The 22914-nt window shown below is 49.3% G+C and overlaps 1 protein-coding gene across 1 annotated transcript in view; it reads left to right on the forward strand.

Annotated features, from left to right (window-relative positions):
* The first annotated feature begins 2214 nt into the window (after positions 1–2214).
* The window catches only part of BOC (BOC cell adhesion associated, oncogene regulated), a 70389-nt gene continuing 49689 nt past the window's right edge, over positions 2215–22914 (forward strand). Inside the window, exon 1 of the mRNA XM_058555792.1 lies at positions 2215–2622. The gene's annotated coding sequence lies outside the window, so the exon portion shown is untranslated. The remainder of the gene's footprint in view (positions 2623–22914) is intronic.

Below are 22914 nucleotides of genomic sequence, written 5' to 3' on the forward strand. Positions count from 1 at the left end.
AAACGGTGTTGGTAAGGACTGTGATCTTTGTTTTCTGTTGTGCTCTGATTCATTGACTCAGAGCCCAGGATGAGACCCAAAGGCCAGAATGGAAGGAATGGAGAGTCCTAGGAGTAAGTCCTAGGAAGAAGACAACATGAAGGGATAAGGGACATCTTTGAGATGCTGAGCAATGATTAGTATATACAAGACTATAGAAGAATCAATCCAAGAACTTCATGCATCCTGTTCTCATTGGAATCCCACATTGCCAATGGGAGCAGTACTTGGAGTTATCTTTGAAAAACACACAGCTGGATACTCTGCTTGAGACTCTGGGGAAAGGTCATATTTTCACTACAGCGGGGGGCTGGCTGACCCATTTCCCTGGGGAATTAAGAGTTCTGTATCCAGAGTGGACCCTAGGCCTTGTAGTCCTGAATTGTGCCTCAGAAGGACAATAAGAAGGTGGAAGCTAACATGGTCACTGAAGGGGGGAAAAATAGGTCTCAGACAATGTGGGGATGGGGGAATGTTGGAGATTAGAAGGAAAGTGGAAGGGAGGGAATTGGAAAGGAAGGAAAACAGGTGCAGAGTTCAAAGGGGGAGTTCATAGTCTTTCTCACCTTCTTGTTGAAAATGGATCATCCCCTTAATCACTTTGCCACAGGGACATGTCCAAGAATCAAGGCACATGAAGCTGAAAGTACCAGATAAATCAATAAAGAAACTGGCTCCTGCCTGAGTTATCAAATGTATGAGAAAAAAAAACAGTACAACATATCGAATAAAATACGTTTATGTTGCCCTTTTAAACATCTTTTGATTCAGATTTAAATAAAGTCATATACTCAGTGTACAGTATGTATTTTTACTGATGAGAAATAAAACAAAATTGAGGCCCATAAAGGTGAACTAACTTTCTCCAAGTCACACAGAGGCTTCCTGACTCCCAGTGCGGCTATCGTGCCTCAGAGGGGAGACAGCACCTTCATTCAGCACCTTCATTCACCTGACTCTTGGCCTGCCGGACCAACTCCCAGGGCAGCTTCCTCCTGGCTTTGCCACAAGTTGGAGGTTCACTTTGAACAAATGCCTTAGTCCTTCTGGGTCTTGGTTCCCTCAGCTTCAGGAGAAGAGTATGGACTGAGTGACCCCTCACAATGTTTCATCCCTAATGGATAAGAAGGAGACCTAGCTTGCCACCAACTCAGCATGTGTTTGACTTCTCTGTACCGTGGAAAAGTGGTTTGTAAAATGTGGCCCTGAGCCAGCAGCAACAGCATCACCTGGGAACTTACTAGAAATGCAAAATCTCCGGCCCACCCCAGACCTACTGAATCAGAAACTCCGGGGGTGGGGTCCGGCAATCTGTGTTTTCATAAGCCCTCCAGGGGGTTCCCATGAAGCTCAAGTTTGGGAACCGCTACCCTAAATGTTTTCTGCTCAACACTAAAGGGAGGGTTTCACATGCACGCACGGAGGTAACTAACTTTTCTCCGTGGCCAGGAGCCCCCCCTTCTCCATCCCCCTCTCATCCTTTTCCTCCCTCCTCCATCCTAGGATGATGAATGGAGGTCAGGGCAGGGCGCTGTCAACGGAGGACGCGGCAAACCCTCCCTCTCCACCCCACCGGGTGGGTCTGGGCGCAGGGGAGGGGGGTGGGCGGCAGACTTGGGGCTTCCCCCAGGCTGGTTTCCTTATCATTTTCTCCACAGCCGCTGCCCTACTTTTGGGGAGAGGGCCACGCTTAATAACAGAAAGGTTTGTCCTTAATGATTTATCCAGTAGTTCGCAGAATAAAGGAGACAGTAGAGAGGTGGGCGTCAGAAAAAGGGTCGGGGGAGAAGAGACTGGGAGAGAGGAGGGAAGGATAGCGCAAGAGAGCAAGGGTCTGAGGGAAAGCTACAGAGAAAATGGGGGTTCAGGGGAGCCGTGGGTGTGGGAGAAAGGCAGAAGACATTGCTTTTGGTACCGGAAAGAAACAGACGTTGGGGAGAGCGCGGGACTAAGGCGCAACTGAAAGAAAATGGGTGTTAGAAGAAAATCGAAGTTTGGGAGACTGTTTTTTTCTTTTCCAGCTTCCTTTCCAAGACTTTTTCTTTGCTCCACTTTGCTCCTCCCCCTCCTCCCCGCCTCCTCTGCTCCCCTCCTCCCCGCCTCGCGCGGTAATGGGAGGCTCCTAGGCAAGAGAAGCAAAAGAAGGAATTGTTTGCGAGTTCAGTCATCCAAAAAAGCCTCTTCCATATGGAGGGACCGGGTGCGCCGGGCGCGGCGTCCCCTGCCTTGTCCTCCTGCTGCCGCCGCCGCCGCGGCCCCCGCTTCCTGCCGCGGGGACCTTGAGCCCCGGCCCGCCGGTGTCAGCCGCCCGCGCGCACACGCACACTCACACACACACACACACACGTCGCACACACACTCACGCCTGCCGCAGCCCCACGCGCCCTCCCTCCCCGGCCGGCACCTTCTCGGTCCCGGGCTCCTTTGTTGCTCCCGCTGCGGCCACTCTCCCTTTTTGTGTGTCCCTGGTGTCACCGTGCGGGTTGTGAGTCCGTGCGGCGCGCTGCTGTGTGGCTCTCTCCGCGCCCACCACGCTGGTCCACGGCCCCCGGCTCGCCCTGCCCAGGAGCCGCTGCACCAGAGGTGAGTCACGTCGCTAAAGTTTGTTTTCTTTTCATAAAAAGTTGTGTTTATTTGTTGGTTTGGGGAGGGGAGGGGAGGGAAGGCGGCCGCAGGCGGGCGATGCCGAGGAAGCGCCGGCGGGTGGCTGATGGGGACGCGCGGGCGGCGGGAGCGGGTCCGAGCGCTCGGCCCGCCGGCTCCGGCGGGGGCGGTGGGGCGCGCCGGGCGCGGGGCGCAGAAGTTGGCGCGCGGGCGGCAGCGGGGTGCCGGGGCTGCCGCCGCCGGGCCGGGGCGCCGCATCTCCCTCCCTGCGGGCGAGGTCCGGCCAGCGGTTCCCGGAAGCTTCTCGGGTGGAAGAAGGGCCCGGACAGCTTCCTAAACTTGCCCCGAAGGTTGACACCAGTGCTCCGGCTCCGGGCGCCGGGCGGTGGGGAGAAGCCCACGTGAGTGTCGGCTCAGACACAGAACCACCCAACACCCATTAGGCCTCCTCGGGGGTGAGGTTAATCGTGTTGGCGTTTTAAAAGGAAAACAGTAAAATGAGGGACCGAAAGGAACCGGAGCGAAACAGCCGCAGAAGAGCATCCCTGGCTGGAGGCATGGAAGGGGCGAGGTTGAAGAGAGGTGTCCAGAGGTGTCTGTGGGGTTGGGGCAGCGGTAAGAGGGAGTGTGTGCGCGCGTGTGTATGTGTGTGTGTTTGCGCGCGCAGCGTCCTCCTGGGGTTGTGCTCTTGGGGGTTTTGTTTGTGTAACTGTGAGAAGGTGGGGAAATGAACCTCTGGAACAAGTGAGAAGGGGCTATGGGGAGGGGCAAGGAACCCAGGAAAAATTTCCTGCTGGATTTTTGACGGGCCTGCTTAACTTTTACGGTGCCCAATGTTGGCTTGCTTTTCCAGGTGACAGGAGAATTTTGAGGGGTGGGAGGCAGGCAGAGCTTGGAGGAGGAGCCCTGGGGATTTGTTTTGTTCAGTTGTGTTTTGGGGTTGGGGGTGGCAGAGGCAGGGTCACTTGAAACGTTGTTGTGTTCCTCCAGAGATGTGGCAGTAGAGCTAAGAATACCCAAACCACACACCAGCAATCCTAAACAGGCACTTTCTGGGTGTGGTGGGGTGTTCTGCCTCCCCCATCCCTTCTCAGCTCGTTCAAATGGGTTCTGTAAGTTTTTGACCCGGAGTTACCTCTTTGAGTGGACTAAGTGAAAAGTCTATTTTGGATTCAGGCTCTTGTGCCTCCTCCAAGTGCCCTGTACCCAGCTCACATGTGTCACCTAGTTTTTTGTTGCCCAGAGCTTTGCAAACATTGGCCATTGAATGAATATAATTTTCTAACTTCTTGGTTGTGCAAACATTTCTGATTTATTCCATAACTAGGCCTTAAACGGGTAGCCCAGCTCTGTGATGGTTTTTTCATCCCTCTGGTTACAGGCAGTAAATCAATCCATTTTCTCAAGAGCAGCATGGGCGATATTAAAACATGGTCTTGTTGGGCTGCGGTGGGGGCTGGGGGGGCCATACATCTGGGTGACCTGTTTTCTGAACTTTACTTAAAGTGAATCTGAGGCGAAAGCTTGACCATTTTGAGGTGTGTAACAGGTTTCCCAGGAACGTTTCTGAGGTCTTATAATTGGCACTTTTTAATGGTCTCATAATTGAAACCCAGAAGGTTCCCATGGTAATCTTGAAGCACCTTGGGGTCAGTGGGACAGAGGCAGGGTGGAAACAGCAGTGGAGTTATGATCTTCCTGCCAGATGAGTTTTGGAGTGAGTTTATGGAAAGAGGTAAAAGTAAGAGTTGCTTCATTGTGCCGCTTTGCTAACACTGCCTGCCCGCCCCCACGTAGATCTATTACTCAGAGTTGGGCCCTTCAGGAGGCTGGAGGCTGTCTACACCTATGAAACTGAGGATTGAGATGTCAGACACTGTCCTTTTCATCCTCTTTCAAGAGATCTCAAAAGAGTTACATTGCAGGAGACATTGTTCTCAGGAGAAATTGCCCAAGCCACAGGCGTTGGCTTTACCCAGGAGAGGAGATTGATAGAGTCCAGGATGGTTGGTTCCTTGGCCACAGCTGGGAAGGGGTTGGGGACGGGAAACAGAAAGGACTCTGCTTAGCTGTTCATTGGTTGGCCAGCTTGTGATAAGAGACTGATTTACATTCCCTTCCATCCCTCAAATGGGTCCAGAGATTTTCCTTTCTTTGAAGGGCTCTTTCAAGTATTTGGGCTCCCAGCTCTCTTCAGCAATTTACTTGTGGTTTCCACAGCCTAAGAAGGAGTAGGAGATTTTACTCACGAAATAACTCAGTTGACTTCCCCTAGGACCCCCAGGGTTTAAGCAAGGAGGCAAGAAGTGAGCCTGGTGGTCACAGGATTCCACGGGGCCCTAGGGGGTCTGGGTTCAGATTTTGGCGAAGTCACTGATACGGCTAATGAAAAAAGATTTTTCTCTCTGTGCTTTCGGGAAGCGGGAAGAAGGCAAAGAAGACCCAAGTGTACCAGATGATTGCTGTCCACTACTTTCTTGCCTCTGAATAATAAAGTATTCACCTGGCACCAAAAGATATTATACATTTGGAGTTTGCTTTCTTTCCTCCAAACTCCAAGCCTCCTTGCTATCTGAGAAAATAAGAGAGAGGGGAAGGGAATGGAAATTGGGGAGGGAGAGGAAAGAAAGTGATTTGTTACATTTAAAAAAAAATCTATTTAACATATGAAACATGTCATCTGTGTACTTCATTTCAGCTAACATTTATAGTACATCACACCTCAGGCTGGGAATCTTTCTTGTCCCAGGGGAATAAGCTTTCTTAGTCAAAGGGTGGTTTTCCAAACTACCCCCTCCCAATTTTTATTTATTGCAAAAGCTTCTGTTACTAATAAAATGTTTTTGAAAATTACCCACAATCCCATAGTATAACACAACTTGTTCTTGTTCATCGATGTGCATACGTACTTTTCACACAGTTATGATAAAAGTATAGATTCTTGTAGTCAGACAGCCCTGAAGCATCTCTGCAGTTTTGACCAAAGACTCACCAAGAACAGATATGTCCAACCACTTTGCTATTGAGGGGAAGGACCTAAATCCTAAGGATGCTCCCACATGGAGCCTTCACATGTAGTATTTTCATTAGTTATGAGACTGAATCAGATATTTGGGGCTGGGGGCGGGGTGGAAGAGGGTGTTTGTTTTTAATCCAGAAATCCTTGTTTACAAAAAGCCTTCCTAAATAGGGCTTTTGCCTCCGTGGAGCCCTCAGGGTTGGTAATGGGTACAGAGGGGGAGGAGGAATGCAGGAAGTAGGGCTTAACGGAGCCATCTCAAGTGCCACTGCCCTGAGGGTTAGGAAATTTGGGTTGGAGCCCTGGCTCTCTGCCTGTGGACTCCACCACACTGACTCAAACCACTGAACTAACCCATCCCTGCACCTCCACTGCCACTGAGTTAGACAATATCCCCTGTCCCCCAGCTGGCCCAGTCTTTCCTGCCCTTTTATTATTCCACCATCCACACGGTCTTTTCTATTCCTGCTACCACCATGCTTGTGCATGCCTTTGACAATTGTTGCTGACACGTGGCTGGACTTCCCTCTGTCTACCTGTCGGCACCCACGCATCCCCCATCAGTCCTATGAACAAGTAACCACCCAGCTTAACAACAGTTTAAGTTTACCATCTAGATTTCTCAACCCTCCCAGATGTAGCTCTGCCCCACCTCATGATGCTCTTACCTCAGTGGGGGCCTTCTGCTCCAGCTGGTAGCTGACCCTTGATCTTTGCTGGGTTCATTCTTTGCTTGCTCCCTTGCCCCCCCGAAACCTCTTCCCCTGGAAGCCCACCTTACTTTGTATGAGGTCTGCTTATAATGTGTTCTTGAGAGACAGTTGGTGAACACTGATGAAAGTGGACTGCTGGTTCAAAGGTAATGGTTTTGTAAGATAAACAGACTGTTTTCAATGTCATCATTGTCCTTAATCCATTGTTCATTTCCTTTCTTGCAAGGAGCCACGTAACTGGAGATTTACGGAAGCCTATGATCTTAGAAAAACTTCTTTTTCTCTGTTTTCTTATTTAGAAAATGGATTAATAAGGAGTTAGTATGGTTTATAGCAATGCACCTTATGGAAAGCAAATACTTCAGAACTGTTTATTTGGTTCAAAAGATGAGACATTTCTCTTTTTCCTCAGTCCCAGCACAAGCTTCCTGGAACCCATGACCCATGAAGTCTTGTCAACACTCACACCGTCTGAGGGTGGCGGCAATGGAGTAGAAGCAGCAGGTGAGGTCTTCTGCCCACAGTCTGTTGAGCCAGTCATTTTTCATATTTGGTGTTGCCACCTGAAGGTAGAGTGTTTCTCACCCTTTAGTATTGGAAGGGTCCAGCTTTGAGTGGAATCTGGACCAAACAGGTTGATTCTAGTTCAGTTTAGTTACTCTTTTAGTCAGAGCCTGTAGTGGCCTCTTTCCCCTGGGGTGGCCATGTGAACCCCTCTTTCCTTGAGACAAACTCTTTGCCATGTTGGATAGAAACCATTTACTCCAGGATTTGGAGTGTGAGGCTGCTGTGGAAAAGTCCTGCTGAGGCTTGGGTGAGGAAAGCCCTGTGTTTATGTCTCTGTCAATGGGATTACAGCGAATGCTCTGTGATCTGATGTGCTGGGCAGTGTTTATCTCACAAACCCCAGAGGGATTCTGCATTGTCCCACCTTCTGAAATGAAGTTAGGAAATAATTTCTCTTTTCCTAATAGTGAATTTGGCCTTATCTTCAAAGACGGCCTTTGATGTTTGGGACAGGATTATTGGGCAGTAAGAGGAAATCATAGGAGAAAGATCAGAGCCAATAATACACAGTCAACTTAACTCGGTTGCCAGAGAAAATGTTGAGGAAAGTTCTCCTGGTTAGAAACAGGAACGTGCATAATATGGCCAGCGTAGGTAGGGTTGAATAAAACATAACCCAAAAGGAGCTGAGCAGCAGAACGTATGGCAAAGGAATGTTTATTCTTCTCCAAAATGAGTTTGGACAGCGCTGGACAGGAGGACTTGGGTGATGACACGTGTAGGTGGGAGCCTGCGTCCTTTCAGTAAGCTTTTATTGAGTACTTGCTGTGCGCCGGGGATCAATACCAGAGCCCTCGCTGCCCAGAATTCCATTACTGAGGGAAGGGAAACGCGGAGCACTGTAATACACCCTCTCCTGTGCAAGTCCTTGGACTGGGCCAATGAAGAAAGGCTTCTTGAGGGTGGAGAGGCAGTACCTCAGGCCAAGTCTTGGAGGCAGAGATGGGACTGGCTGTACTGAAATGTTCTCTTACCTCTGCCCCATGTGGTGTTCATTATTTTCTCCCTGAAAACTTACTTTTCCTCAGCGGATGACAGGCTGAAGTATTCTTGAGACAGGAGATTTCAAGTTCAGAATAGTTTTTTAAGTTTAGGAAAGTTAAAAACTGGAATCTCTGCAATGAATACAGAATCTCAGAAATTTGAGTCTTAGACAAGTTTCTAAGACCGGTTACTGAATAGCTTTCAGGGGGAAAAGGGAGAAATGTGTGATTTTTTTCTTTCTCACCCGTGTCAGATTTTAGCGGAGAATTCTAGAAACACGTGCCTGAATTCAGCTTCTTACCCTTCAGTTCTGTTTGTCCTCTGTTCTACTGTCAGGGGTAGGTTTTCTGGGCCTTGACATCATTCCCAGGGTAGCAAGTGAGGGGACATTTATTTTGGGGACAAATGAAAGTAGCTGGGCTCTCCAATTGTCCAAGACCCTCCTTGGGTGCTGAGAGGTAGCTGTCGCGCAGGATGGGAGCTACAGGTAAGAGGAGGAGGGTGCGTGGAACCGCTGGCCTGGAGGTACCCCCAGGCTGGGCTGGAATTGGACTCCTGAGGCGAACCCTCCCCCCACTGTATCCCTGCCAATATTTTTCCAGATTGGTCCCAGCCAAGTGCCTTTACCTAACATTACCGTCCCAGCAGGTTTATGAGGTATGGGTCACAGTTAATTGGAGAGGAAAATTGGGGGGTTCTGGGTTTATTAGTTTTCTGTGAAAGCAGAGGCTGCTCTTAATTATTTCACAAATCATCTTCCCCACTTGACTCACTTTCTGCCTTCTTTCTAATGACTGTCAGCCCGCAGTGGTGTTATGATAGCTCCTCCTTTTTTACACACCCACATGAGGGGATTTCATAATGCAATCAGTCAGCACAGCGCCCTCTTTTGCAAGTGAGACCTCATAAAGTGATGGAAGTTCATGGCTGTTTACCTCTGTCATTATGAATGGATGTTTTGTAGTGAACAAGTTATAAAAAATCTGCTGTGTTATAACCAACAGTGAGATTCTAACGGCTCTTCCAATGTGCCCTTCGAAGCCGTCACCTGCGACCGTTCCTTGACACCATTGGTGGTCTGCCCTCATGAAGGCTGCGTCAGCTCCAGGTAGAAGCCCCACAGTCAGGTGCTGTCCGTTCTGTAGCCTTCTGTTGCAGAGCTGAAGGCTGGGTAGTTAGGCCTGGCTTTCGCCTGTCTGGACGGTGGCTACTTGCCAGCAAGTTTCACTGGGTGGTCTTTGACAATGGAGAGAGGAGGGGTGGGGGGCTCAACGCTCCTGCCCAAAGGGGAACAAGAAGGTTGACAACCAATCCGCTGTCACTGAAATACCACAAAGGTTTTGAGTGGGGGTGAAAAGCAGGGAACAGGTTGCTGAAGGCGGTATTGTGATGGAGTTAATTTTTGTCCCCCTGATTTTACAAATGAAGCCTTGTGTTCATGTGGCGAGCCTCCCTCCCAAGAGGGTGAGCACACAGGAGCAGCAGGTACTCTTCATCATGGGAGGGAAGAATTATTATTCTCACCCCATCACTCAGGGCATCAGCTGTGGCCCACGATTGATTGGCAAATCCCAGTGACAGCGAGGCAGCGCCGCCTGCCTCCGGCGTCCTTCTGGTGATGTGGAGAATGATAGCTGCCATTTAGGGAGCACCTACTGTGTGCCAGGTCCTGCACTAAGCACCACAAGCATTATCGCCACAATCCCCCGGCAGTCCTGTGAAGATGGGCATTAGGATCCTGTCCCCCAGATAAGGGAGCTGAAGCTTAAATAATTGTAATGACTTGTTCTGGTCTCACAGCTGGTAAGTGGCAGAGCCAAGATTTCATTGCGGGGCTGCTGACTCCAAAACTCGGGCTTCACAGAAAAAAGAAAAAAGCCCAGACAGTCTCTCCCCCAAAGCAGAGCCCCCTGAGCTTGGGCGAACTGTTTCTTTTGCAACTAACAGTGTAAGGGGCAGGTGGGGGCCTTTATGAGACTTGCCTTGAGAGACATGAATTGAAAACTAGGGCGGCGACTGGGAGGTTTTGGCTGGCTCAGCAGCGGCAGCGTGAAGGGAGCCAGGCTTTGTGGCATAGCTAGTGTCAGACTTTGCAGGCACTGCTACAAACCACCTGCCTCTTGGGTCTCATCTCAGAACATGTCTCCTGACTTTTTCTCCCCTGGGGACATCATCTGAATTGGCTGTCTAAATCTCTGCTTCCGCTATAGATGCCTGCTGAATCCATTTGCTCCTCGGGTCTCTGCAAGTCTGATCAAGCAGGTCCTCTGTGCCCTCAGGGTGGTGAGGGGGAGAAGGCGTTTGGCCCAGCAGATACTTTTACTGGTCAGGAGAAGTGGCAGCTTGTACAGAAAAATACCCTAGGGAAGGAAGCAGCAGCTTTGACAGACAGGTAACTGACAGGAGATGGTACCTTCCAGGCAAATACAGGGCAGCCAGCAGAAGGAATTCTACAGGCAGTTACCTGCAGAGAGTGAGACAGACCTCTCCCTGCTGGCTGCGGAGAGTGGGGCAGACTTGGCTGCAGAGGACATGTAGTTATCCTTCGTTTCTTTTTTTTCTTTAACAAACGTGGAAAGCCTGAAGCCAGGATGTTCTGGGTTGCGGGGTGAGGAGGACACACAGGACACCAGGGTTTAAGATACAATTATGTGGGGCTGGCCCGGTGGCTCAAGTGGTTGAATGTGTGCGCTCCGCTTCGGCGGCCCAGGGTTTGCCGGTTCGGATCCCGAGCGTGCACCGACCCACCGCTTGTCACGCCATGCTGTGGTGGCGTCCCATATAAAGTAGAGGAAGATGGGCACAGATGTTAGCCCAGGGCCAATCTTAGGCAGCAAAAAAAGAAGAGGATCGGCATTGGGTGTTAGCTCGGGGCTGATTTTCCACACACGCAGACAAAAGATACAATTATGTGAATAACTAGTTGGGTAACTAACTGGCAGGAAGTCAGGGAAACTCTGTGCCTTTATTTCCCTGTTCTCGCAGGGTGCCTTCTCAGAGCACTGTGAGGATGCAATGCAATGGCAGGAAGGAACACTTTTGATTCAACATGTTCCCGCTCACCTCGAAGCCCAAGCCCCTCAAAGCCCCGGCATCTGTGCTCACCCAGGATGAGTTAGGAGATAAGATATTCTGGACTGGCCAGAGGTCAGAGTCTGGGCACAGGCTGCGTCTGTGGTTGTTTCTGTTTCCTAAGGGCAGGGGCCTGGACTGGAGGTGTTTTGGTCCTATTGCCAGAAAGTCTTCTGGATCTTTCCAGAAAAGCTGCCTTTCCCTCTCTTGCGGGAAGGGGCAATGAAGGATCTTGGGGTCCTGCCAGAGTTGGGAGTGGAAAAGATCTCATGGCAGGAGGATGCTGGTCAACATTCTTCCCTAGAGAGGCAAGAACAGAGGAGTCTCGGGAGTGTCTGGGGGATCTCATCCGAGAGGACAGAAGTCTGGAGCGAATCTTAGAAAAAGGGTGAAGTGCTGGAGGAAGATGGGTGTTGTAGGAGGGAGCAGTATTTCTGGGGCCACGTCCAGGTTGGAAATCGTGTGGCATCCTGGTTAAGGGCAGGCTTTGGAACTAGACAGGCCTGGACATATGACCCTGGGCTGGTTACCTACACTCTGAGACCCCAGTGTCTTAAGGTTGTTGCAAAGAGGAAGCAAGAGAGTGCATATAAACTACGTGAAACGCATTATGAGCATTCAGTAGAAGGTGGCTGTTATCAGGAAAGGAAAGAAAAGGAAAGAGGAACAGAACAAAAGGAGGGTTATTGTGGATTGGGCAGCCAGAAGGATGAGTAGGTGGAAGGCTGCACTGATGGAACCCCCACTGGCTCAAGGCTCTGTAGAGACGGAGCAATGAGAAGAGAGAGAGAGCAGCCCGCAGTGGGGCAGTGCCCTGCCCCAGGTGCAGGCTTAGGTACCAGTCCTCAGGCCTGGTCACTGGGAAGAGAATTCCCACCCAACCTTCTCCCCTGCTTCTTCCTCAATTCTGCATATTCCATTTTACCAGTTAGGCCAAACACTTGGGAGCCTTTGACTCTATTCTTTCTCTCATACTCCACTTTAAACTGGGAAATGACACTGGCTTTATGTTTAAAATGTATCCGGAATCCTGAAACTTCTCACCACCCTCGTCTTCCATCAACATTTCTTTCCTGGACTATTCCTAAGTGTTCTCCCTGCTCCCACCCTTCCCTGACTCTCTGCCCCATAGTCTGTTCTTCACAGAGAAGTCAGTGTCAACTTCCAGAAGAGAAGCCAGGTGAGGTCACTCCTCTGCTCAAAACTCTCCATGGCGCCCATTTCATTCTGATCCTCCCTTCCCCGGGGCTTTGCTCTCTGCCTGGAAGGCTCTGCCCCCGATATCTGCACAGCTCGCTCCCTCACTTCGTTCAAGTCGCTGCTTCATCACCGCCTTAACCCGACTGCCCTTTATTAAACTGCACCATCATTCTCTCTCCCTAATTTATTTTTCCCCAACATTATCACCTCCTGACATATATCTGTTTGTTCATTTGCTTATTGCCTACTTGCCCTCTAGAATGAACGATCCACGAGATCGGGGACTTTGTGTTGTTCCTCGCTCTCTTCCCAGTACCTGGAGTAGAATCTAGTAGCTAATCAGAACCAAGTTTTCTTTTTTTTTACTAGTCTGCAGGGCTCTCCTGAATCTCAAAAGGGGTGTAATAAGAGTTTTAAACAAAATGAAATAATTACATATGGATTTATATAGGAAAAATGCATTCTGGGTTTATGTAAATGGGAGAATGTGAGAGAGAGGTGCAGAGAATTCTAATATTATTAGAGGGTCTTTTTTAGAAAAGCCAGAAAGAATATGCTAGGCTGCAGCAGAAACAGCCCCATTCCTCTCTCTTCCTCAAGGTAACTGACTTCGGGAATGTCCGGGGCTGTGCCAGCTATTCCATTGGTAAGGGGAGTGTAGGAATGGATGTCTGTCTGGCCCTTCTACATCACTGAAGAAGAATTTATTGAACATGTACTTTACGCCCAGCACTGTGCTAGGCATGGGTAGGAGATGCAGAGAAGCCCAGCGCATCCCCTCACTCCACCACAAGTTCATGGTCTCGTTGTTCATCTGGGCTTTGCTACGTGTGCCTGGAGCATCCGCTGTGCTGCTCCCTTCTGTTAGCACAGTTGAATTAGAGTTCTGTTGAATTTCGTTTGCAACCACAAGCCAGGGACATGAGGAACTGGGATGACTTCAAGAATAGTTTGGTTCCCCACACACATGAGGTCCTGGTAGATCAGGCCCTGCGCTAGGCATGTAGGTGACTCTCTGCTGCTGGAGAGTTGACAGGCATCGAAGAACAAGGAATAGCATGTTCAGATGTCTGCCCAGAGGGGGATAGATCTGACTTCAAATTGCATCTCAGTCACTTCTGACTTGGTTCTAGATTTAGGAGCTGAGGAAAAATAAAAATAGGAATAAAGATCCCAAGAGGTCTTGTGCTGACAGCAAATGTGCCTGTGAGTGACGCGGCCAAGATCCCCAGACCCAACATCAACAGCATTTTGGGGAGCTGAAGAACAGCCCAAGCCACCACCTCCAGTTTTTGTTTAACCTAAAAAATATTAGTAGGCTTTTTAAAAAAGGAATTTTAGGTTTACAAAAAAAATTCAATGACAATTACTGAGAGTTGCCACTTACCCCTCACCCGCCACCAATTTACCCTATTACTAACATCTTATGTTGGTGTAGTACATTTGTTACAGCTGATGAGCCAATGTTGACACATTGTTATTGCCTAAAATCCATAGCTTACACACATTGAGACTCACTTTTTGCGTGATACGTTCTGTGGGTTTTGACAAATGCAGAGTGACATGTATCCACCTTTACCATATCATACAGAATAATAGTTTCACTGCCTAAAAACCCCCCATGCTCCACCTGTCCTGCGCTCCCTCTTTCCCTCTCCCAATCCCTGGCAACCACTGCTCTTTTTACTGTCTTGGTAGTTTTGTCTTTTCCAGAATGTCATATAGTTGGAATCACACAGTATATAGTCTTTCCAGATTGGCTTCTTTCACTTAGCAGTCTCCTCCAGTTTTAAACATGGCCTTCTCTCCTCATTCCTGGCCCCCCCCGCCCCGGCCCCCAACACACACACCTCCATCCATCTGGGGAGCAAGGGTCTGGCAAAAGAGGAGCCCAAAGCCTGTGCTGAGACCCACCTGGCAGAGCCCAAAAGTCTGCGGTGCAGCTCCTTTATCACCGTCCACTGAGCAGGCCTGGCCCTGGTGCTACTGGAGTTGAGCCCAGGCTGGTAAACTGTCAGGAGCTGCCTGTGTTTGGGTTCCACATCTGGAAGTATCAGCTATGCAGACCTTCCCATCCCATGCCTAAATAGAGAGACAGGAGGAGCGCAGGGGGCTGTTTGCCTTCCTCCTCCATGGTTTGTTTTACTTGCTTCAGAGCTGCGGACAAGCGGTGGGGAAGTGAGGGCCGGGGCAGGCACTCCTTCCCACCCACATCCGGTGGGTGGCAGGCCACAGGTCCCTCAGCCTCTGAAGCCGCTGCTCTCAGCCCTGCCCAGGTTGCAGCGGTGTCTGTGCTGAGCCCTGAGACGATTGAGCGCTGGGGCCTGGTTTGTGGTCATTCAGGAGGAAGACAGATCAGGTGCAAAGAGATTGGTAACAGTCTCCCTGCCAAGAGGTGCTTCTTTCTCGAGTCAGCCTAGCAAACAAGGATTCCTTGGGAGTTTGGTGGCAGGAACCTCAGTATTCAGTGCACACACCAGTCACTCTAGACGAGAGGCTCTCTGGGGGAGAGGTCATGATGGTGGATTTTATACTGAGAGCAGAAGGAGGAGCTCCTCCAACCCCACTCCAACTCTGGACCACAGTTAGGGGAAAGGAAAGTGTGTGGGGTCATGTGGGTCATCTGGTTGAACCAGGCTGAAAAGTTCCAGGGGCTGAGGAAAGGGGATGTGCTAAGTAGAGAGAATTCCCACTGTGGGGAGTGGGGCCTAAAGTTTAGACCCGGGCTCCATTGCTTCCTGTTTGGAATAAACATAGAGCTGAGGCCAGCTGGTACCTTCTCACTCTGAAGGACGCCAGTGAGGTGTGTCAGAGTTCAGGACAAAGGAGGAAGAAGACTGGTGGCCCCCTTGGAAAGTGGAAAGTCCGTGCTGACGGCCCAGATCCATATGTCCTCCTCCTCTGGTGTGCTTTCTTCGCCTGGCCCGCCTCCAGGCCGTAGCCTGCCCAGTGATTTACTAAGAGCTCTGGGCTGCCATTTAGTGGCTCTACCTGGTTGTCCCCCAGTAAGTGGAGACTAATAATACCTGTCCCAGGTTCGTACCTAAGACTGTGAGCACTAATGCAGTGGAGTGTTTAAAGCTCTTTAAACGTTTCAGAGGCGACACTCTCTACCGTGAGCTGTCCTCGCTTTTGTTGTTGATTATGGAATCAAGGTGGAGCTTTCTGGCCCCCTGTCTTCCTGGGTTAACTCCAGAGTCTGGGAGGCTGAAACAGTGATTACTGACTATCAGTGCTTCCAGAAGCCTGGGCCCCTGCCTCAGTTTGCCTGGGAAGGCAGAGGATAGAGGACAGCTGAACCGTGTGAGTGCAGGACCTGTGTTCCTTACTGAATCCAGCCTTTAACCCTAAAGTCACCCTCCTCACATTCTGTTCCCCGAGAAGGTGAACTGACAACCCTGAGAGAGAATCCCAGCCTGGCTTCTGTGGGTACATGCCAGGGAGTGTGTGTCTGGGAGCAGGGCCACATTTTCTGAACCAAAAGATAAATATGTGATCTGACAAAGCATTTGGTTTTTTTTCTCCTGATTTGGGGGGGAGGGTCTCAGAAAGGCTGATTTTATGAATAACCTTTATATTTATAAAAATATAAATTTATAAGTGTGATGCTTTAAAAAAATCACCTTTAGCATAAAGAATGGCGTTCTGTACAGTGGGGGCCACCCCAGAACCTCCCAACGGTGTGGTCGCCTGTCAGAGCGGGATGGGCAGAGAGGCACAGCGTGGCCCTTGCTCTATGTGGGGACCTTCAGCAGCTGTCGGTGGAAGGAAGTCTCCGGTGCAGTCTGGGTCTTCTCACATACTTTCTTTCCAGAACATTCTATAGAAACCCAGGGCAAGGTCCCAGTTTTATCCACTGCCACCTTACTCTCCTCTCTAGAAAAGCCAGCTTCCATGGCAGTGGAACAGAAAGGCTCCTTAATAACTAAGTGCTACATGCTTTCAAAGTCAGGCAGTAAAGAGGAACAGCGTGCCCAATTGAGATGGAATCTTAGCAGGCAGAAATCATTTCCCCACCCAAGGAAATTAACCAAAATGCCAGTGCTCAGATCTGTGGTCTGGATGCGGAAAGGCAGTGAGACCTTGTTTCTTGGCGTCTCAGCCATGATGAGGTGTGTTACCCTTCCCTGGGCTGGAGGTCCTTACCTGTCTCTCTAGTGTGAAGAATGCCACCACTGAAACTCATAATGCCCTCTGGGGCCTGCCTCTCTCTGTCACCTGCAGTTTCACATGAGCTGTTCTGGTCATCAGGACACCCAGCAACGAGCTGTGCTGAGAACAGTGCTTCTTCATGCCTCTTTAGGCATCTTCCACATGGGCCCAAAGACGTGTTCGTAACCATTAAAGTGTGGCCTTTCAACTGATCAGACTACAGATTATTGAGCACTCTCCTGCTGCCCTCAAGACAGTTAAAACCTAGATTCCGAATATTTCCCAAGTCCACACAAGAAGTCGTTTCACATTGGGTTGCATTAATCACATTCTTCCATGAGGAGAGTGCTTGGCTCAGAGTAGGTGCTGGATGGCCACCATTATTATCATCAGGATTATTATTACTTTGGCTTGAGAGTAGCTGCTGATTTATAATTCTTTCCCAAGAGCCCATATTCTTGGAGAATTTGGCTATTTAAAAAGTTTTGTCCATTATGGTATGTTTGAGAATTTTATCCGTAGAGAAATGGAGGCCCGAGAGAAGTGATGGTCTTTCACCTGGACCTCGAGCCCTGTGCACTTGGTTGGTCCTGCCATCAGGGAAAAGCCAGCCAGAGGTGGGAACGTGTCATTGGTGAGATATGCTCATGGTCCTGGGGAAGGCCCATCCTGGACAGAGAAGCCCCGGAAAGGAAGCAGAAGACATAGGGGGCAGTCAACTGGCTCCAGGTCCCTGAGCCAGAAAGCCAGGAGATAGGCTCCTCGGGTCTCCTCTGGCTGTGGCCAGCAGTCTCCTTTGGCCCAACACTGGGGAGGCTTTGAAGGTCAAAGAGGGAATACACTGCCCTCCCCAACCGGAACCTGGGCTCTTGCTGAAACCTGCCTGCCAGTGCTATTGGCCTAACTGAGAGGACGCTGGGTAGGTGGCTGGTGGGGGCAGTTCCTGGAAGTTGGAGCAGGATTGGGAAGGTTTGGGAGGATCTTATTCTAGTTATCCTATTGAAGAAACAAGTTTCAGTATTTTTTATTTATTTAAAAACTCAAACACACAAAAGCAGAAAGAAAATATCATGAACCCCATGTACCCATCACCCAGATTTAACAATTATCAAGACAAACAAAAGGATTTTTTAAAATACTACTTGGTTTCCATTACTATGCTCTGTGTGCCAGATGGAACAAGGATGGATGCCACAAGGTTACCCTTTCCAAAGGAAGTGTGTAATCCAATCTTCCCACCCCCTGCTCACAGTGGCACGGAGAGTGGAAAGGCAGGAGCTGCAGCCCGGGGCACTGGGGTTTGATTCCCTGTTGTTCTGCGGTGCCCTGAGATGTTTCTTTGTTCCTCCCTACCAGATGTTGAGCTCTTGGGGAAAGCCTGAACTGTCCGTGGATTCCCAGAGCCTGGTACTGGACGGGTGTTCAGTAAGTGTTCAATAACTGACTTGTAAGGCCAGTGACTCCGTGAGTCAGGGTGGGTTCCATCTGGGCAGCTGTAAGTAATGTGAGTGCTTAGTTTACCATTTGAGGAGCAAGGAGGGGGCAGGTGATGAGATTCAGAGTTGAGTAAGGGGCCGTTATCTGAACCCTGGGGCATCGCGAGTTGGGGAAGGGTTAGGTGTGATCATTCTACAGGGCAGGGCTCCTGGTTTTGCTGAGAAGGAATAAGTCAGCAGGGAGAGAGAACAGGAGGGAGCTGGATGGGAGCTGCTCTATGCCTGGCCCCCAGTTTCAGGCATCTGCAGGTCCTGGGTGTGGTGGGACAGGGTTCTGAGAACAGAGGCTCCAGCCCCAGGCTCATTTTTCTGGGTGGCCACAGCAGCCTGCAAGCCGCCTGTACCACCAGGGTCCGCGTGTCATTCCAAGTACTGTTTTTCTCATTTCGGAGTTGGCAAGGGACCGGCTCCTCCAAGTGTGGGGAATGGAGTCCACTTCTGGCCTTTGGAGCGCTGGGCGGGCAGCCTGGCTGCTCTGTGCCCTTCCGGGCAGGGGTGGGGGGTTTAAGGGTATGAAGTGGGGTGCTGGAGGAACATGAGGAGAGATGCTGCAAACACTCCCTCAGATCTGACCCTGGGTGTAGCAGCAGGGGCCTCAGGCAGGGTGTGCCCTGGCCTGTGACAGGCCTGGGGGAAGCCTCCGGGCCTTGACTTTCATCAGGGAACCTGCCCTTCCCACTCCCTGCCTGGGCTTTCTCAGTTTCAACTTCCAGCCCTGTCCTCCCTGCCCGTACACCCATGATGTGTGTATGTGAGTGTTTTAATTTTTATTCTTGGCAGAAGTTAAGACACAAAATGGATTTGGAAGGAGATGAAACCTATCGGGCTATATGCTGGGCAGCGGCAGCTTCATTCCTGGAGTGGGAGGGGCTGGGGTGGGACCCAAGCCTCAAAGGTGGGGGTGGGGAGCTGTCGCCTCCCTCGTAGGGACCAAACTGAAAAGCGACTCCTTCGGGAAGGCTGGAGGTTAAAGGCTGAGCTGTTAACCCCTTGGGATGTGAAAAAGCCCTCTAGTGCAATCTGGTGTTAAATGGATGTGGGACCCCCGGATGGCCAACACTTGTTCCACTTCCTGGTGGTCTGTGAGCCCCTGGAGACTGCTCTGGCTTTGTTAAGGGAACCCCTGATGGCATCTCGAGTTTTGATGTGCAAGCTCTCAAATGTGCATATACGTGGAAACCTTCGGGGCCCCCAGCTAACCTCCTGCCCCCAGAGGTGAGTGGTGGTGGTCCCGGTGGCCCAGGGACCTGTTTGAGTGTCTCTCTTGCTCCTGTGAAAGCTCTCTTGGCCCCCAAAGTAGGTGCTGTTTGCTGTGGTGGTGTCCTCTTGGGTTTTTATTTCTGTGTGAAGAGAAGAAAACTAGGAATCTGAAAGTCCAGAAAATATCTAGGGAAATCTGAGAGAAGCTTTGAGAAAATGTTTTTTTGAGAAAATGTTTTATTCCTTAAAATGTTTTAAGATATTCAGTTTGTGGAATGAAAATTTTTTTAGTTTTAAAAGTGACAAGAATTTCTTTAAAATAGTATAGCAGGGAACATCTTGATGCAAAATTCTCAGTTCCAGCCATGACATCCAGTGCAACCAGGGCATTTGGGGCAGAGATTCTTTATCAAAATGACCCCCAAGTCCATGGCAGAGACACCCAGTGGTTCCCAACTCTGGCTGCACATTACAGTTTCCAGGAAAAAGTTTTGAAAGTCACAATGCCTTGGCCCCACCTCCAGAGGTTCTAACTTAATTTGTCTGAGATGCTGCCCAGGCATTGGTGTGTTTTAGTGTTCCCAGATGATTCTTCTCTGCAGCCAGAGTTGGGAACCTCCGATCTAATGCTTGTGTAGGAACAGAAGGGAGATGAGATTAAGGGAGGCCAGATTAAGAGATGGAAGAATTTTACTGTCTCTCACTGCATGCTGGTGCATATAACTTGGATCCAGCCCCCAGCGCTGCTGCCAACTTCTGAATGGGATTTAAGCACTCAGACCTCAGGACTGACTCGGGGTGGGGGGGCGTTGGTGCAGGGGGCGCAACGCATCTTCAGGACTTGGGTGCAGAGTGCATTGTGGGACCTGCCCGACCAATCCCTCCCGAAACACGCAAGACTCCAGCTCAGACTGAATCTGGTTTTTTCACTCTTTCTCAGTTCCTTTTTGGAATACAGTTCATTGTATGTCTGCTTGAATCTACCAAGAACACCAAGACCAGCAGGCAGGGGAAGCAGACAGCCCTGGCTTTGAATCCCTTACTTGGGCAAAATGCTTTCTCTCTCCAGGCCTCAATTGCTGCATCTGTAAAATGGGGATGATGGTACCTACTTCACAGAGTTGTTTAGAGGTTAGACAAGATGATACGCTTACATTGTCTCACACATAGTCACTCAACAAATACTCTTCTTTGTTTTATGCTAAGACTATTACTTCTTCCAGTTCTAAATATTTGCCTTAATCTCATATTTTGACAAAACCTGGTATGTTACATTCACTAAGTCTTAATGAGTTTTAATTGCATTTACAAATCAGTTAAATTAGGAAATTAGTAATTTAGCAGGAAAAAAGGCGGTCTTTAAATGTTAATATGCCCAACATGATAATTTCAGCAAACTAAGTACTTGAGGGGTATTTTATACAACTTACTAAACAAAGTAATTTCAGATTTGTGAAGGTTGTTAACAGAATATTAAATATGTTTTCACTTTTTCCAAAACACTTTCCATATTGCATGGAAGCAGCAGAATCCTGGAATTAGGGGAGGTGCTCTTTACAAGCCAAAGGGGTTGAATGTTAGAGATAGACACAGGAAACTCTTTAGACGTGAAAATGGGGCAAAGAGCAACATTTTATGGCCCAGGGGATTGTTGGGAAATGAGGCCCCCAGGCCTATGGGAAGATGAAATATCAGTGATGACATGATAATATTTAGGGATAACTTTTGGGTTTTTTTCAAATTTGCCTTTTGAGTTACAGAAGTAATAACTACATACCCACTGAATATTTCTGAAGTGTTTAATGTAAAAAGTGCAAATTGCCTCATCTTCAGAGATAATTGATGTTAACATTTAAGTGTCCCTTGACCTTTTCCTGTGACAATCCAAATAGCTCTACACCACATATTCATATGTAATTTTTTTTAATTACAAAAATTGGATTATGCTGTTTTACAAGTTGCTTTTGGGATATTCTCTAGGAACCTCTTAGGCCAACATTTCCCAAAGTGCATTTGCCAAAATTCTCCTCACTAATGGTACTCTGAGAAAAAAAAAGTAGTGTGGTCAACTAAGTCCAGGCCTGTGGTTAAGAGAGTTCAGACTTCACTGCATACTCTTTCCCCCTCTTGGTGATTCACGATGCATAATAGCATATTAAAGGCACTGAAAAGGCCTGCAGTAAAGAAATCTAATTAGCTTTTCTTAACATAGCATTTCCCAGAATTATTTTTGCCAGCACATTTTAACATCCAAGAGGTTTTTAGAAGTGCTTTTTTACGCACTCCTCACTAACATCCCCTCTACCTACCCCCTCCTTCATCTGTAACCTTGGGAGTAGGCAGGAAGAAAAAAGCTTATCGGTTCATTTAATCAACAAATACTTACTACGCTCCTACTATGTGCCAAGCGCTGTGTTAGAGGCTGGGCTACAATGAGCCAGGCAGCAGGCTTTCTGCCCTCCAAGACTTCCAGTTCCCTCCAGCATAGCGATGGTGTTAGTCATCCCCAGGACGGCCTGCACCTGGGAATAGCAGGGCTTCAGCCGGGATCCTCTGTGCAGCTGCTGGAGCGGCGGCAGCAGGCTAGAATTATCCCCACTCCTCTCTCCTGACCCTTCAGCTCGCCTCTCTAATTCCCCACACTTTGCTCCTGCTATAAATAGTGGTTCCTGACCCAGCTGGCAAGACTCTGGGTGTTTGTTTTCTCTGCATGTGCCAGCCTCGCACCCAGACCAATGAGCTCCCCAAGGTGGGGAGATCTGACGGGAGTTGGGGTCGGGGGCTTGCAGCAGAAGGCAGGGACTGACAGACAGACAGACAGACGAACTGGAGCATGCTTCAGGTTTCCACATTGGTATTTATTTTCAGTTTTAGGTGATGTAAAAGAGTTTTGTAATTGAGAAAGACTGGGGGTGGGTGGGGACTGAATGTGTATATTTGGGGTCAGGGAGGTGGTGAAGAAAGTGGGTTTGTATGAGGTCAGATGGGAAAGAAAGTAAACTGTCATGATTCTAAAGCGTACTTAGCAGCTGGGGCTCGAGTTGTTTGCTGTGTGAGCAGATGTGCACATGCACGTGTGTGTGTGTGTGTGTGTCTTAGAGGAAGGGCGTGCACGTGTCTGGAGCAGGATGCCCAGAAAGCCCAGGTGGGGGTGTCTAGCCCCTGAGATATTACCTGTTCTTAAACCTCTTTTGTTGAAATACTAGGGATAAATCTGCAACATGGATCAGACTAATGAAAATACTCCTCAACTTAACCCTAAAGGGAGTTATTAAAATTTAATAAGTTGCTGTCGTTTATTGAACTACTTTGTACCAGTCGTTCTTCTAGGTGATTTAATAATGTAATCTGTTTTTCCTTCAACATCCCTGTGAGATCGATTTTATCGTCCTGCATCCAAGTGGTTCCTCCTAAAGTTCAGGGTAAGGGTCTCTTGCTTGCAGGAAAGTCTAGGAGAGACACTGGTCCCAGTGCCATCAGATGCCAACTAAAGAGGAGTCGCTTCTCATCTCCGTCTTGGCCCTGACTTCAGCAGTTCAGCCATTTTACTCCAAGGCTCAGCTTTTTGTTTGAACGTTTCAGGTCTCCCGCCAGCATGCACGAGCCTGTTACGGGTGCTGTGTGGTGGGGGGTGTCTGTGTGTGCGTCTGTGTGTTGGGGTTGGGGCTGGTTTTCCCCACGTTTGCTTGAATCAGCCCCAGAACCAGACAGGCCAAGAAGCAGCAGCCTGATCCTCATTCATTCTGGGTCACAGAAGCTGAGACCGGTTTTGAGTCACGTTGAGGGTGTGGCTGTGAGCCCGGTGCCATTCATTGGTTGCTTAATCATCATGAGGAAGGGGCATGGAAAATGACAGCAGGTGACAGCT

The sequence above is a fragment of the Diceros bicornis genome, chromosome 15 (assembly GCF_020826845.1).
Source record: "Diceros bicornis minor isolate mBicDic1 chromosome 15, mDicBic1.mat.cur, whole genome shotgun sequence".
Lineage (NCBI taxonomy): Eukaryota > Metazoa > Chordata > Mammalia > Perissodactyla > Rhinocerotidae > Diceros > Diceros bicornis.